The 13,889-nt window shown below is 35.4% G+C and overlaps 1 pseudogene across 1 annotated transcript; it reads left to right on the top strand.

The window, feature by feature from the left end:
* Positions 1-1,874: 1,874 nt before the first annotated feature.
* On the top strand, positions 1,875-5,705 carry LOC311286440 (microfibril-associated glycoprotein 4-like; annotated as a pseudogene). Its single transcript, XR_014630267.1, has 5 exons — positions 1,875-1,924; positions 2,752-2,942; positions 3,023-3,119; positions 3,302-3,469; positions 5,434-5,705. The product of XR_014630267.1 is annotated as a microfibril-associated glycoprotein 4-like (transcript).
* The last annotated feature ends 8,184 nt before the right edge of the window (positions 5,706-13,889 follow it).

The following is a 13,889-nucleotide window of genomic DNA, read 5'->3' as shown; positions in this document are numbered from 1 at the left end:
TGGAGATTATGCTCAGTAATCTACTGCTTTTCCATTTGAACCACTGAATTTACTGTCGAATTTGAACCACTGAATTTGTGGAAGCAAATTTGTAAAGTGAAATAAAATGGACAAAAAATTTCCTGTTGAATATTATAGGTTTTTTAAACAGTTTGAAAATGTTGGAAGTGAAATATGAAAGGTGAATATGGATTATTGAATTTCTATTAATGAAAATGTGTTTGAAATGGTTTGAACTGAAATATTCACATCTTAAATATTCAACCATGTTGAGTTTCAGCCCATAAAAATGTAAGCCCTAAACATATAATGCATTAAAATGCAAGCATGGGTAATGCAATGCATATTTTTTCAAGTAGTGCAATTCAACAGGCTTTTTGCTTCAAAAACATTTGGCATTATTTTACATACTAGTGCCACAGAAAGGACTTTTTCAGCATTGAAGTGTTAGATTATTTCATTCGCGTTTTTAATTAAAATTAAAATCTATTAATTATTTGTCTATTTAAATTTTATTCACAAACTCATCACACAGTAATTACATTTATAGCCAATTGTTTTCTGGGGAAAAAGAAAGACTTTCACTTGAAGATAGCACATTGTTTTAGAATTGTACAGTCAAAAAACTCAAAATATGTGAAGATCACCTACAGTATTTTAGCTTTAGGTTCTAAATGATTACTAATAAGCTGTCATAAATTAGGATAAAACTTCACCTTTTATATTGTCGCTATGGATACCTGAATGACTTCAGCTGTTCATTCATACAGATATACATGAAACTTTAAGACACTTTATTCTGCTGAATGAACAACAAATTTCAAGACTCACGCCTGTAAGCAAATGATGTCGATCCCAAACAGTGACTGTGAATGCAGCCATCATGGACATTTGTATTACTGATTATTAATTCTTGCCACTATTTTGTTAAGCTTTATAATTTGTAAAGTATTTTATGAGAAAATTTTTTAATAAAAAGTTGAAAGATTAATGGGAAAAGTTATGATTATTATTTATTAGAAGGTTAACTAAAATATTTAATTGATTGATCAGAAAACAATAAATAGATAAATCCTAAATAAATCCATAGATTAATCAACTAATCATAAAAAATAACTGATAGATTAATCAATCCTCAAAAATAATTGTTAGTTACAGCCCTAATAGTAGATGCACCTCAGCCTTGAGTCTGCACATGGTATAGACACATTTGGTATAGACACACACAAAAAAAGCTTGATTTAAGCTAAATAATAGTATTCTATCTGCCAAACACACTGTAACACAAGACACATTCAAATAATTAATTAATTCATACATTCTTTAAAAAAAAAAGCAAAGCAAAAATTGCTCTTAGCAATCTGCCTTCCGTCATGTTTTCACACAGAACGATACCTACGCTGCATGCTGTGCCTCTGTGAGACTCCTGCTAACTTTGCTTAATCCAGCTTGATTGAAACTTTAACGTCCTGATTTGTTTTGTTTTCTGTTATATTGTAATTACATTTCCATGTTCCTAAATAAATAAAAAATAAAAACCACACGGCCGATATGTCAAAATTGATTTGCATTGGAGGGGGTGGAAAACATATTGGCTCACTCTGATTAGATGAACAGTACTTCTTGGCGAGCTACCTCCAATCAGGCCACGGGTGACGTGTTTTAGACCCTTCATCTTGAGCTTCATAGTGGACATTTACATACACAGAGGAGGAGTCTGAGAATCTGACAGATATATAAAGAGTGTTTGTGTCAGACTGAACCACACAAACGGTGAGTCACTGTTTTATTCTTCATTTACCTCATACAACATTCAGACATTTACACAACTTTTGGGGGGAAAAAACATAATAAATGTATATTCCTTTCTAGATTAAACAAATCTATATCTGTGAACTACTGAGTAGAGATTCAGAAGATGGAAGTAAGTTCATCTGCTTCTTTTATTTTATCAATTAATCTAAAGTCCTGATTTATATGTAATAATTTCACTTTGATTTCATCATTATAAATTGTGGAACATTGAAGACTAAAAAATACTGTTTAATTTTTATTTTTTTGTATTATTTTTCTTTATTCATTTTCGTAATAATTTCATAATGTATTTGTCAAGTCAGAGTATGTTGTACATGTGTCCTGAGCAGAGATCTGGGATGAGTTATATATTTTGCTTAGAGGTATGCAACGTTCACTGAGCAGAGATGTTCACTGATGATGATGCTTCAGTTGGTATGATCTTTACAAGGAAAGAAACGTTTCAACTGATGCAAATGTACCACTAATGTATACAGAGGGATAGTGGATTGTACCATGTGAAAGCATGAGGTATATATTCCATTTTTAAACATAAGCAACATGTTTTTCTACCTTACAAGGAAGTGTAAGTCTCTCTGTGATGTATATAATCTCAATCTTACAGTACCACCTCAGAGAAACATAGAGATGATGGGGTGAGAGGAAGGAGAAACATAGAGATGATGGGGTGAGAGGAAGGAGAAACAGAGATGATGGGGTGAGGGAGGAGAAACCCAGAGAAACCATTTACAGCTAGCATGATGGGGTGAGAGGATAGAGAAATGGGGAACAGAGAAATCTGTAATGAAGACCTCCTCTCATGTAGCCTTATTCTGCTATAGAAATATCTTGGCAAAAGTAACTGGTGTAGCTTCCATGATTCAACAATAATGGGGAAAGCATGATTTTTAAATCTACAAACATGTTTGCTTAACTCTTTCCCCCTCTCTCTTGTAGATGATGCTGTTTTTGGCGGTTCTTCTCCCGGTTGTATTGGGCAGTGACTGTAAATTCATGCCATTCGACTGTTCTGACATCTACAACTCCATCTATGGATTTACACCATCTATCCAGCAGGAGACGTTCCTGTCTGGGTTTACTGTCACATGGTCTCAGATGGGAAAGATGAAGACAACGGAGGATGGACGGTACGAATGTGACTTTAGATCATCAAACACACATCAGAACATACATTATGAATCATATATTCTATATAAACCCATCACAGGTGATTCAGAGGAGAATGGATGGCAGTGTGAATTTCTATCGGCCGTGGAATCAGTACAAGAGAGGATTCGGGAATGTGGAGAGCGAATACTGGCTGGGTAAGATCTCACAGCGTGTGTCCGTTTGTGTGGATGATCGTGTGTTTGGTTGAACATGTTCTTCATGTGTGTTTGTGTGTGTGTTTGTGTGTGTGTGTGCGGGTGTGTGCATGTGTGCGCGTGCGCGTGCGTGTGTGTGTGTGTGTGTGTGTGTGTGTGTGTGTGCGTGTGTGTGTGAACAGGGCTGGAGAACATGTACCAGCTGACACGTAACAGAAAGTACATGCTGAGAGTGGATCTGGAGGACTTTGAAGGAAGCAAGGGTTTTGCTCTGTACTCGTCCTTCTCTGTGGATTGTGAATGTGTTGGATATCAGCTGAATGTTTCAGGGTTCACTGATGGAGGAGTTGGTAGGACACTTTTATTCATTCTCATTGAGTTCATATTCTTTGGAAAACACACGGTTACAACAACCAAAGAAAAGCTAATGTTAAAAAGTCAAGGGTCAAGAGTAAAATCTAAAGCTAACACTGATCACCATAATGGTGATGTTAAATGAAGCAATAAATCATCAACATCTAAACCTCTGTTAATTCTCAATAACAGCTTCTGTAGATGTATGACAGAAATAAAGTAAATATGGTTAGTAATAAGTGAAGCTGGTAATACTGTTTGTGTTGTTTAACCCTCCTCTGCTGAGATCTTCATAGATTTAATGTCTTCTTTTATCCTCAGTGTATTTCATCTAAATCTGTGGCTGAAAGTCAGTTGTAGTGTTGTTTTTGGCGGCCTGTTTTAATTTTAGTTTTAGTCTAGTCTTTGTGTCAAGCTGTCGTTTTAGTTTTTATTAGTTTTAGTCACCTTTTTAGTCTAGTCTAGTTTTAGTCGACGAAAACTGATGACATTTTAGTCTAGTTTTAGTCGACGAAAACTGATGACATTTTAGTCTAGTTTTAGTCAATGAAAATTGACTAAAAAATAAAAACTCGTTATATATTTCCACACAAAGACGCGTGATATAGCCTAGCCTACCACAATGCGCTTTGAGAGGGATGTGGGACAAGCAGGAAAGAGTCCATCGATCTCTTTTCTGATATCCTCATGTTTTCAACTTGATGTAAAATGGTCTGAAGAGCGAATTTTATCCTCCACAAGGGCGAGATATTTAGGCTATGTTTGAGATTGCGCTGCCAGAGAAAGTGAAACTAAAAATCTTCCGCGCGTGTAAAACACGCTTTACAACTAAACTTGACGCGCCTTACCATGTCTATAACAAGCACAAACTGTAGAATTTGACATGCAAGTCCATATGTAGGCTATCTGTCCTACAGCGTTTTCTACTTTACCACAGTAAAGAATACGAATATAATAGGCCTTATTAAAAGCGAACCACTGAAGAAACGTTTATAATCCCCTTAGAAAATGGGTGAGACGTGAGTGAAAATTTAGGAAAAGAAACGAGATTCCATGCAGGGATGAGTCACGTTTTTTGAATATTCGATTAGTTTATTTAATTATAGAATATCGAATAGGTAAAAGTAATGATTATGAATGTGTCAAATATATCAATGAGACATTTTAATGGAATAACTAATGGAATAGTATTGTTAAATTTGCTGATAATCGGGTGACCAGATCGCAAACCAGAATTTAAAGCCGACAAAGCTGCTATGGGTTCACGCCATAAACGGGTTCACACACAACTCTCTCATTCGTCGTGACGTTATAACATTTCGTCTCGTCTCGTTTTGGTCAACGAAAATGAAGAGACATTTTAGCATAGTTTTTATTTTGTAAACCACATTTAGTCTCGTTTTTATTCGTCAACGATATTGCATTATACATTTATTTTAGTCATCGTCACATGACCAGCATTTACTTCGCGTCTCGTCTCGTTTTCGTCAGGTGATAAAGGTTCGTTGACGACAATATTTTGTCATAATTTTCGTTGACGAAAGCAACACTAGTCAGTTGAAGTTCTGTAGAACTGTAAAATTAATATAAAACTGGTGTCACCTTTGCTGCCAGTATTTCACTGTTAATTTGTTAAGCGTGTTATTGTAGTTTATGGTCAGCTTGCTTTTTTCCTGCTGCAGTCTAAATGTAACTTCAGTTGATGGTCTTTGACTGTTTATTTCCATTAATGATACACGTTTGGCACCCTGTGCTGCCATGCATTTCTTTTCTTTTTACACCTATATTATTTACAGTGTAGAATAATTCCACTTTTAGCAGGTAGTGTGAGATGTCGGACATGTTGTTCTGATAGCATACAAAAACCCTTGTTTATTGTGAAACCTATCCGACTGGATAATATAAACTGAACTCTTTTATATATTGTTAATCCAGTTAATGATGCTCTTCCTCTCTGCAGGCGACTCTTTGACCTACAATAATAATCAGAAGTTCTCAACCTTTGACAAAGATCAAGATGTCATTGCAAGTAACTGTGCCAAACAGCGTCTTGGGGCATTTTGGCATAAAGAATGTACCTATACAAACCCCAACGGTGTGTATCTGGGGGGAAATGATGATACCTTTTTCAGCATTGGTGTTGTTTGGTACCACTGGAAGAACAGTTACACTCTCAATATGAAATCCATCAGCATGAAGATTAAACATGTGTCTTAGAAACATCAGTGTTTCCAGGTGCAAATGTCTGATATTGTTAACCGTACATGGAAATTCTGAATATTTATGCTTTCTCCCTTAACTGTGAAAAAGAATAAATCATGTAAGTCAGAATGACTTGGAAAATCTCAAACTTGTGAATGATGCTCTAAGTTGTGCCAACACCATTTCGTGACTCTATTGTATGTTCCGGTAAAACTTAAATTTTATAGACAGTGACGATCATAGCCTTGGAATTGTTGTTTTGGATCTGACAATTATTCATTTACAAACTAAGCACTGTCCATATCCTTGTGCATTATTGCGTGGTTTCTAAATAAGCAACCTAAATTGCTAAATCGCGCAGCTGCAATACACACACACACACAGACACACAAACTCATACTGTGTACAATGTTAAAAAAAATCCTAATTTTACAGAAAATAACTGATTATTTTACGATAATTTTCTTTCATTTTAAATTGTACTCAAAACACTGTAAAATTACAAATAATATCTGTAAAATAAAAATTCAGCTGTTATTTTAGGTATTGTGACATTAATGACAAATTACAATAATTCACACTTTTTATACAGAAAATGTATTGTATTTTTCATACAGTATTTTTTCTGTTTTCTTAAATTACATAAAAATGAATGTAAAATTACAAATATAATCTGTAATTTAACAGAAAGAAAACAGTTAAATGATAAAATGGTCAAATGACTGTCAGCTCCCCAAAAAACTGTAAAACATCCTAAATTAAATAAACTGAAAAACACTGTTATTTTACAGGTATTTCCTGAATAATCACGATCAAAAACCTTCATTGTAAAAAAAATCGTAAAAAAAGGGTCAAATGACTGGCTGCTGCGGCTGCCAAACAAAAACCTTAAAATTAAAGTCAAATATGGTAATTTAAATAAATTGTAAAAAACTTTAAAATAAATTTGATGTCACCATGATTGAGATTAGTGTCTGCTTTAGTTGGGCTCATGACTTAAATTATTAACTTATGTTTTTCTTTGGCTGCTTTAACTGTGTATTTCATGCACATTTGTTATAGCAATAAATGCTGGAGAAAATTTCAGATGATTTTGGTGATGATGTCATCATATGATGGCTTGATTCTCTGATATGACAGTCAAAAATATGAATATATTAGCTTAGATTACATGTAGATGGAATTTAGTTTTATACAAAGTCTATAATGTCATAATTTCTCACATGCATATCATTTTTTAAAATCGTAATAATTCAGGAAATAGCTGTAAAATAACAGTGTTTTTCTGTAAAACATTTAAGGAAAATTTCTGTAAAAGTTTTTTGCACTTCTAAAATAGGATATTTTACTTTATTTTTACGGTTTTTGTTTGACAGCCGCAGCTGACAGCTTTAAAATAAATTTGATATCACCATGATTGAGATCAGTGTCTGCTTTAGTTGGGCTCATGACCCGTGAGTTTTTAACTTTAGTTTTCTCTGGCTGCTTTAACTGTGTATTTAATACACATTTGTTATAGCAATAAATGCAGGAGGAATATCAGATGATCTTGATCATTCATAAGTGATGCTACAGTCATCGTGATGATCTGATTCACTGATATGACAGCCAAATCTCTGAATATATTAGTTTAGATTACATAATATGTAGATTGTATTTAGCTTTATACAAAGTCTATAATGTCATAATTTCTCACATGATCCTTGGCAACAATATTGTAATAATCTGAAATTTAAAAAGATATGTATTATATGGAAAAAGTTTTGAGCTGGTTAATTTATTTTTATTTTTTTGTAGTATAGACATCAAGAATCAACATATGAATCTCAACAATGGTGACAACCAACAAAGCCTTTTTGTGACTTTATAGTAGTTCAGATTTTTTTTTCGTTGTCACCATTGTTGTGATTCATACGCTGATTATTGATGTCTGAGTGAGTCTATATGATCCTGTCAAAACATTTTCTGTATAATGACATCATAAAATCTGAGTATCACAGCACTGCAGGATCTTCTATAGCAGTTTTATCATGCAAAAATTAACAACTAATATTTAATTACTTAATCAGATATTACACTTCAGGTGGTATTAATAAAGCAGGACACTACATGATGACTATTGGCACTAAAAAGAGACCAATATCATCTGATCTGAGTTTCTCTTGGATTCCTACCATAACAAATATGCATCAAAGACACACAGTTAAAGCAGCCAGAGAAAATTTAAAGTCAAATACCAAAAGGTCAAGAGCAACTAAAACAAACACTAATCTCCATCATGGTGACATCAAACTTTATTCTTTTCAATAAAACTTCAACTTCTAAACCTCTGTTAATTCTCAATAAGAATGTTAGTATGAAAGAAATAAAGTCTGGATTGTAATAAGTGAAGATGCTGAGATCCTGATAGTGTTTAATGGTCTGTTTGGGTTTAAAGTGTTTCTGTATGGTGTGTTTTGTGTGTCACCATTGTGTTGAAGAGTAGAGCCTGAGCTTCAGTCCAGGATGAGCAGAGAAACACTGATGAAATGCTGCATGTTGCTTTATTTAACAGACAGTAACTGTGTAGTTGCTGATGCAGTGACGTATAGTCACAGCAAATCATGCATATAATTAACTGCATGTTTTTCAGTAAAAAATCAGAAAAAATGTGAATTAACTGTGTTTTAACTGTGTGTTTCTGTTAAAAAAGATTAATGAAGATTTCTGTAAAAGTATTTTCCACTTATTTAAATTAGGATATTTTACATTAATTTTACGGTTTTTGTATGGCAGCCATTGCTGACAGTCATTTGACTGTTTTTTATGGGATTTTTTTACAATGAAGGTGTTTGATCGTAATAATTCAGGAAATAGCTGTAAAAAAACACTGTTTTTCCGTAAAACATTTAAGGAAAATTTCTGTAAAAGTTTTTTGCACTTAATTTAAATTAGGATATTTTACTTTATTTTTACGGTTTTTGTTTGGCAGCCGTAGCTGACAGTCAATGACTGTTTTTTTACGATTTTATTTTTTACAGTGTGGCACAATAATAACAGAACTGAGATATCTGACCCTTCACACCCGTCTAACTGAGTGGGAGTGTATGTGGACTGGTCCGTCGGCACTCTGTCCTTCTACAGTGTTTCTGACACACACACACTCACACACTTACACACATTCAACACCACATTCACTGATCCCCTCTATGCTGGATTTAGGGTTTATGATTCCTCAGTATCTATGTGTAAGATTACACAACACAGGGACATGTGCTGCTCAATTTGAATGCACAATGTGGAGGCGAAGAACAACCTGACAGACATGATTCTAGAAACTTTTCAATCATGAACTTAATAAACATTTTAAAATAAATAAAATAAAATTGATCACGTTCAGCACAACTATATTCTTAAATATGTAAGCAATTTTCAAGGCTGTGACACTTTCATCACCCAGATGCTCCAGTCTGTGGTAGTTGAGTCTAGAGATTCCTGATCTCAACCATCTGTAGAAACTTGTGTGCAGCATAGAGAGAAAACAAAAACTTTCACAAAGTCACAGAAAACTTACATAAACTTCTACTTCTGACTTAATACAATCAAATTGTTGTTAATAGTAGATAGGGCTGGAATGATACATCGACACATTGATAATTTTTTTTTTGAAAATACATAAATTTGCGTGCAATATGTAGTTGCGTCACAATGTTTTTGTTCATCCCTAATAATTCCGTATCATTTTTCACACAAAACAAAACTCTAGACCAGATGCCAATGGCTAGTATGGCAATTAGGGTTGGGTATCGTTTAGGTTTTTTTTCGAAACCGGTGCCAAATCGATACTTTTAAAACGGTACCGGTGCCTGAATGGTGCCTGAACCGATACTTTAAAAAAGAGAGCCTCAAAACGATGGTGAATGACATTAAAAAACGTTTTTTTATTGAAAAATATTAAATAAAAAATTCTTAAAATTGTATGTATTAAAATGTTAGAGTAAATATATAAATATAAGTAGTCTAAATAAAAAACACAAACAATTTACATAACAAATTCACAATACAACTTAAGCCACCTAACCCAAATACAATAATTTAACACTAAATGAAGTTTTATGTAACAAAGTTCGGGAGGAGCATGTTCAGGTAATCATCCAATCAGCACAAGAAGAAGCCAGTATAAATAAAGCCTTCCCTTCCCTTACCTCCTGTCTCATGACTAATTTCTCAGCATCCCGCCACCACCCCATCACCTCACATTCGGCTGGGTCTGATCATAGATACCTATGATCTATACATTTATAGGGGGGAGTTCTCTGGGGTCGGGCCGAATTCCGAGCTCGGAGCCCTCCCCCCGGACAGCAAGCCAAATATGCATTATAATATTACATCAGATTTCATTAACATGTAAACTCGTGAAATAACACTACATTAGCCCACTAAAAACAGCATAGTCTGTATTCTTGGTATGCTACAAACCAGCTTTAAATTTCAGCAATTCTTTTCACATTTTTTGCCTTCTCTGGCCAAATACGACACCTCTCCTGACTTATTGAATGTCCCGCACAAGGTAAGCATTATTTTAGAACGGATCACCTTAAATGCCGTGACGCGAAACCCCTCGTGGAAGAACGCTGTCATGTTTACAACTGTGACAATGAGCGCTCATCAGGATCAGCTGAAGGCTGGATTTTCAAAAGTAGCCTACGTGAGGTTTGCAGTAAACCTCTATTGTTGCAGTAAACTTGCACAACGTTCTTGAATAAATAATTTATTAGATGTACGCCGGTCTGTTATTGTATGGACATCGACTTTACATTTTCACACTAAACATGAAGCGGAATGTAACCTGTTGTATTCTCTTATCTGTTTGATGACAGATTAAGGATACTGAGCTCGCTCCAGAGAAAGATGCGTTGTGACATCAACTAGGCACTGTTGGCTCGCCGTTCGCTCGTCCACGGTCAACTCAAGAAGTACACATCAACCGGAAACAAGAAGGAAGAAAAAAAACAACCTGCATAATGCAGAGAACTTGTCACTCATTCACATTATCTGAATTGACAACAGATATAAATCACATGAAATTTCAGATCTTTTGCTTTTCTTTGTTCAATTGTATTAACTTGGTTTACAAAGAAAATCCAGGAAGAATATACCCACTTAAAATCAACATTAAACAGGGCAATGTCTGACATATTATTATTGTTATATGACTCAAAACCAAATGAAACTACTAAATGTCATATATCCATATTCATCAAATCACTTACTCTGATTATTTTACAACAATATATCCCCAGAGTTAACTAACAGCAAACTATCGTCAAATGGCTCTGTTTACACAAACCAATGCACATTAATTAGTATGTGACGCAGTTAATTTTAACATCACATTGGATTCAACTCCGATTGGTTTAATGACAAAACTATCCTTTATCTCTTCGTCACAACATGCATATTTGAATATTTACTCATCATCAGTTAGTTATCAATCATATTTCTTATCGTAAATCATTAACTGAACACATATGAATGATTACAGAGCAACAACAGAGTAACAAAACACTCACCGGAGTTCTTCGAAATAAAAGTATGAAAAGATGTTTCTTCCCCCCGGATTTCACTTGAAAAGAACTTAAAACTTTGTCTTCACACTATAGTACTCTCTTTTATAATAATTACACTCTAAATCGTCTTTTTTTCCTCCGCTCTCTTTCTCGTTTTGCAAAAAATGGCATTTCTTTTCAGCTATTTTTACTCATCACGGAGAAGCGCCCTCTAGTGGAGAACAGCAGTCACTACACTTTTTTTTTCAAATTAAGAGTGTGTTTACTTCCTACATTTAAAGGGGTTACAGGAACAAATAACGAACTTTATTAGAAAATAACGAACTTTGATTGGTTGCGTTACATGTCAGTCAGTCCTTGGTTGATGTTTTTATTCTTAAACAGGGTTCTCAAGTTTTATCAAAAGCTTGGAGTGAGATCACATGCGGTTAGGGGAGGAGCCCTAATGGAGCCCCGCCCCCGCCTGTCCGTCCCCGCCCCCCAATTTTACCCATTGTTCATAATTAACCAGCACAAATTGAAATTATAACAATTGGTAAATCTGATAAATGACAGAGCAATTAATCACATCAAATATACTCTTAAATGTTATATTTCAAAATTACAAATATACAAAAATATAACAAATTGCTCCAAACAGTTTGGAAAAACAAATCTTTTTGCATTTTGAATGTGTCTAGTCGTAATGGTATAATGATTTATTGTGTGGTAGGACATTGTGAACAAATGACATAGTATTAAGGTGTGTGTGTAAGTATGGCCTGGTAAACCTTACATTATGGGGACAAGATGTCCCCACAAGGATGGCAATATCCGAAATCCTTGTTTGTGTGGGGAAATTTTTTGGTCCCCATGAGGAAACCGGCTTATAAATCAAAAAAGTTATGTTTTTTTGAAAATGTGAAATTGCAGTAAGTTTTCTGTGATGGGTAGGTTTAGGGGTAGGGTTAGTGTAAGGGAATAGAATATACAGTTTGTACAGTATAAAAATCATTATGTCTATGGAAAGTCCCCATAAAAAATTAAAACACTACATGTGTGTGTGTGTGTGTGTGTGTGTGTGTGTGTGTGTGTGTGTGTGTGTGTGTGTGTGTACACAAGAGTACACACTGCAGCTTATGAAATGTGTTTTGTGTTGTAAGTGTTTGTTGCACATTTTGACGCCTTGATAACATTGATATATTTAATGTTCTGGCCTAAAAATGTTAGACGAGCTTTCTTAATTCCAACTTACCTTCTCCATCACGACGTGTGTTCGCGTGATGTTGTTGGTTACTTAGTAACGAACGTACGGCGGCCGAGAATTTTCCGTCAACTTCCGTGTGTTCGCGCCTATGGTTCGCGCATCTATGTAACGAACGCAATCTGGCCGAGATACGTGCTGGCGGCAGGAAACTTCACTTTGTGTGCCTGCGCTCGTATACAACGTTATATATAAAGCTTGCAGGACAACTGGCATTGCCTTTTCAGCGTGAGAAATACACGGTGTGGCGTGTGAGCGTGTGAACTGGTTGAATTGCGTGTGTCTCACGGCCAATGCGTGAGACTTGAGAACCCTGTTCTTAAAGGTGCTATAAGCGATCTCGGTTGGCGTAACCCTTTTGTTGATGTTTGAATTATTATCAAACAAAATGGAGGCTAGCTAGACCCTCCCTCCTCCTCATCCGCGCACTAACCCCCGAACCCCACCCCCACATCATTCTTGTCGGTTATTGGCTGGAACAGTTTGTTATGTTTTGTGGTGCGGGTCGCTCTGTTTGTTGCTCAGTTTGTTTTTGCTGCAGTTTGTGGAGCATGGGGCTGTCTGCAGAGACCGTGTTTTTTTACAGTGTGTTCAGGGGACAGGCAGCTAGCGGATAGTGAGGAGATGTTTGCGGTATGTGAAAAAAAATGTTTTAGCCTAAAAAACGCGTGAGATCGCTTATAGCACCTTTAAATACATGTAAGATAAACCTTTATAATGATCATGATTCATGTTAGTTGATCTATAACGCACAATGGGCGCTAGTACGCACCGCAGTTCAGAGAATTGTATCTGTCAGGCTACAACACGTCAATTCATCCACTTCTCCTGAAATACATTAAAGTGGCTGGTGAAGTGTGGGAAGAATAGAGTCAATTTTATAGTTGCTACACAATGTGTATCTAAACACATCATCCATTTATAATCGAAAGGATTGTTATTGCCACTTCCACAGACATCAGTGTGTATTTTACTAACTATAAATGTTGTTTTGCTAGTAGTTAAATGTCTGAAACCTAAAATAAAGCTTGTATGGTTGAAAACACTGAATAGTTGTGATATAATATGACAGCGCTGAGCACGTCTGTCTCTGGCTCAGTGCCAGCTACGCGCGAACGCAGATTTGAATTTAGAAGTTGATGATCACCTGATCTGAACGTTCTAATCACACCAGTGTGAATGATCGTACGCATCAAAGTTAACTAGCAATCACATGCAGTGATGATGCTTGCGTCCATTTCAGAGAACCAGAGGGCAAATATTTCAACCATCAGCTGAAGCATTTAAGTGGCACCGAGTTTCGATTCGGTCCGGTTGCCAAATCGGTGCCCTGTTTTGGTAACCAACCCTAATGGCAATGCCACTTAAAATGGTTGCATTCATACAGCATTTTGGTATTTTTTAAAGCATGTCAGCCGCATA

This window comes from Rutilus rutilus (assembly GCF_951802725.1).
Source record: "Rutilus rutilus genome assembly, chromosome: 2".
NCBI classification, from domain to species: Eukaryota; Metazoa; Chordata; class Actinopteri; order Cypriniformes; family Leuciscidae; genus Rutilus; species Rutilus rutilus.
The sequence above is the reverse complement of the archived record's forward strand: the minus strand, read 5'-3'. Positions and strand labels throughout refer to the sequence as shown.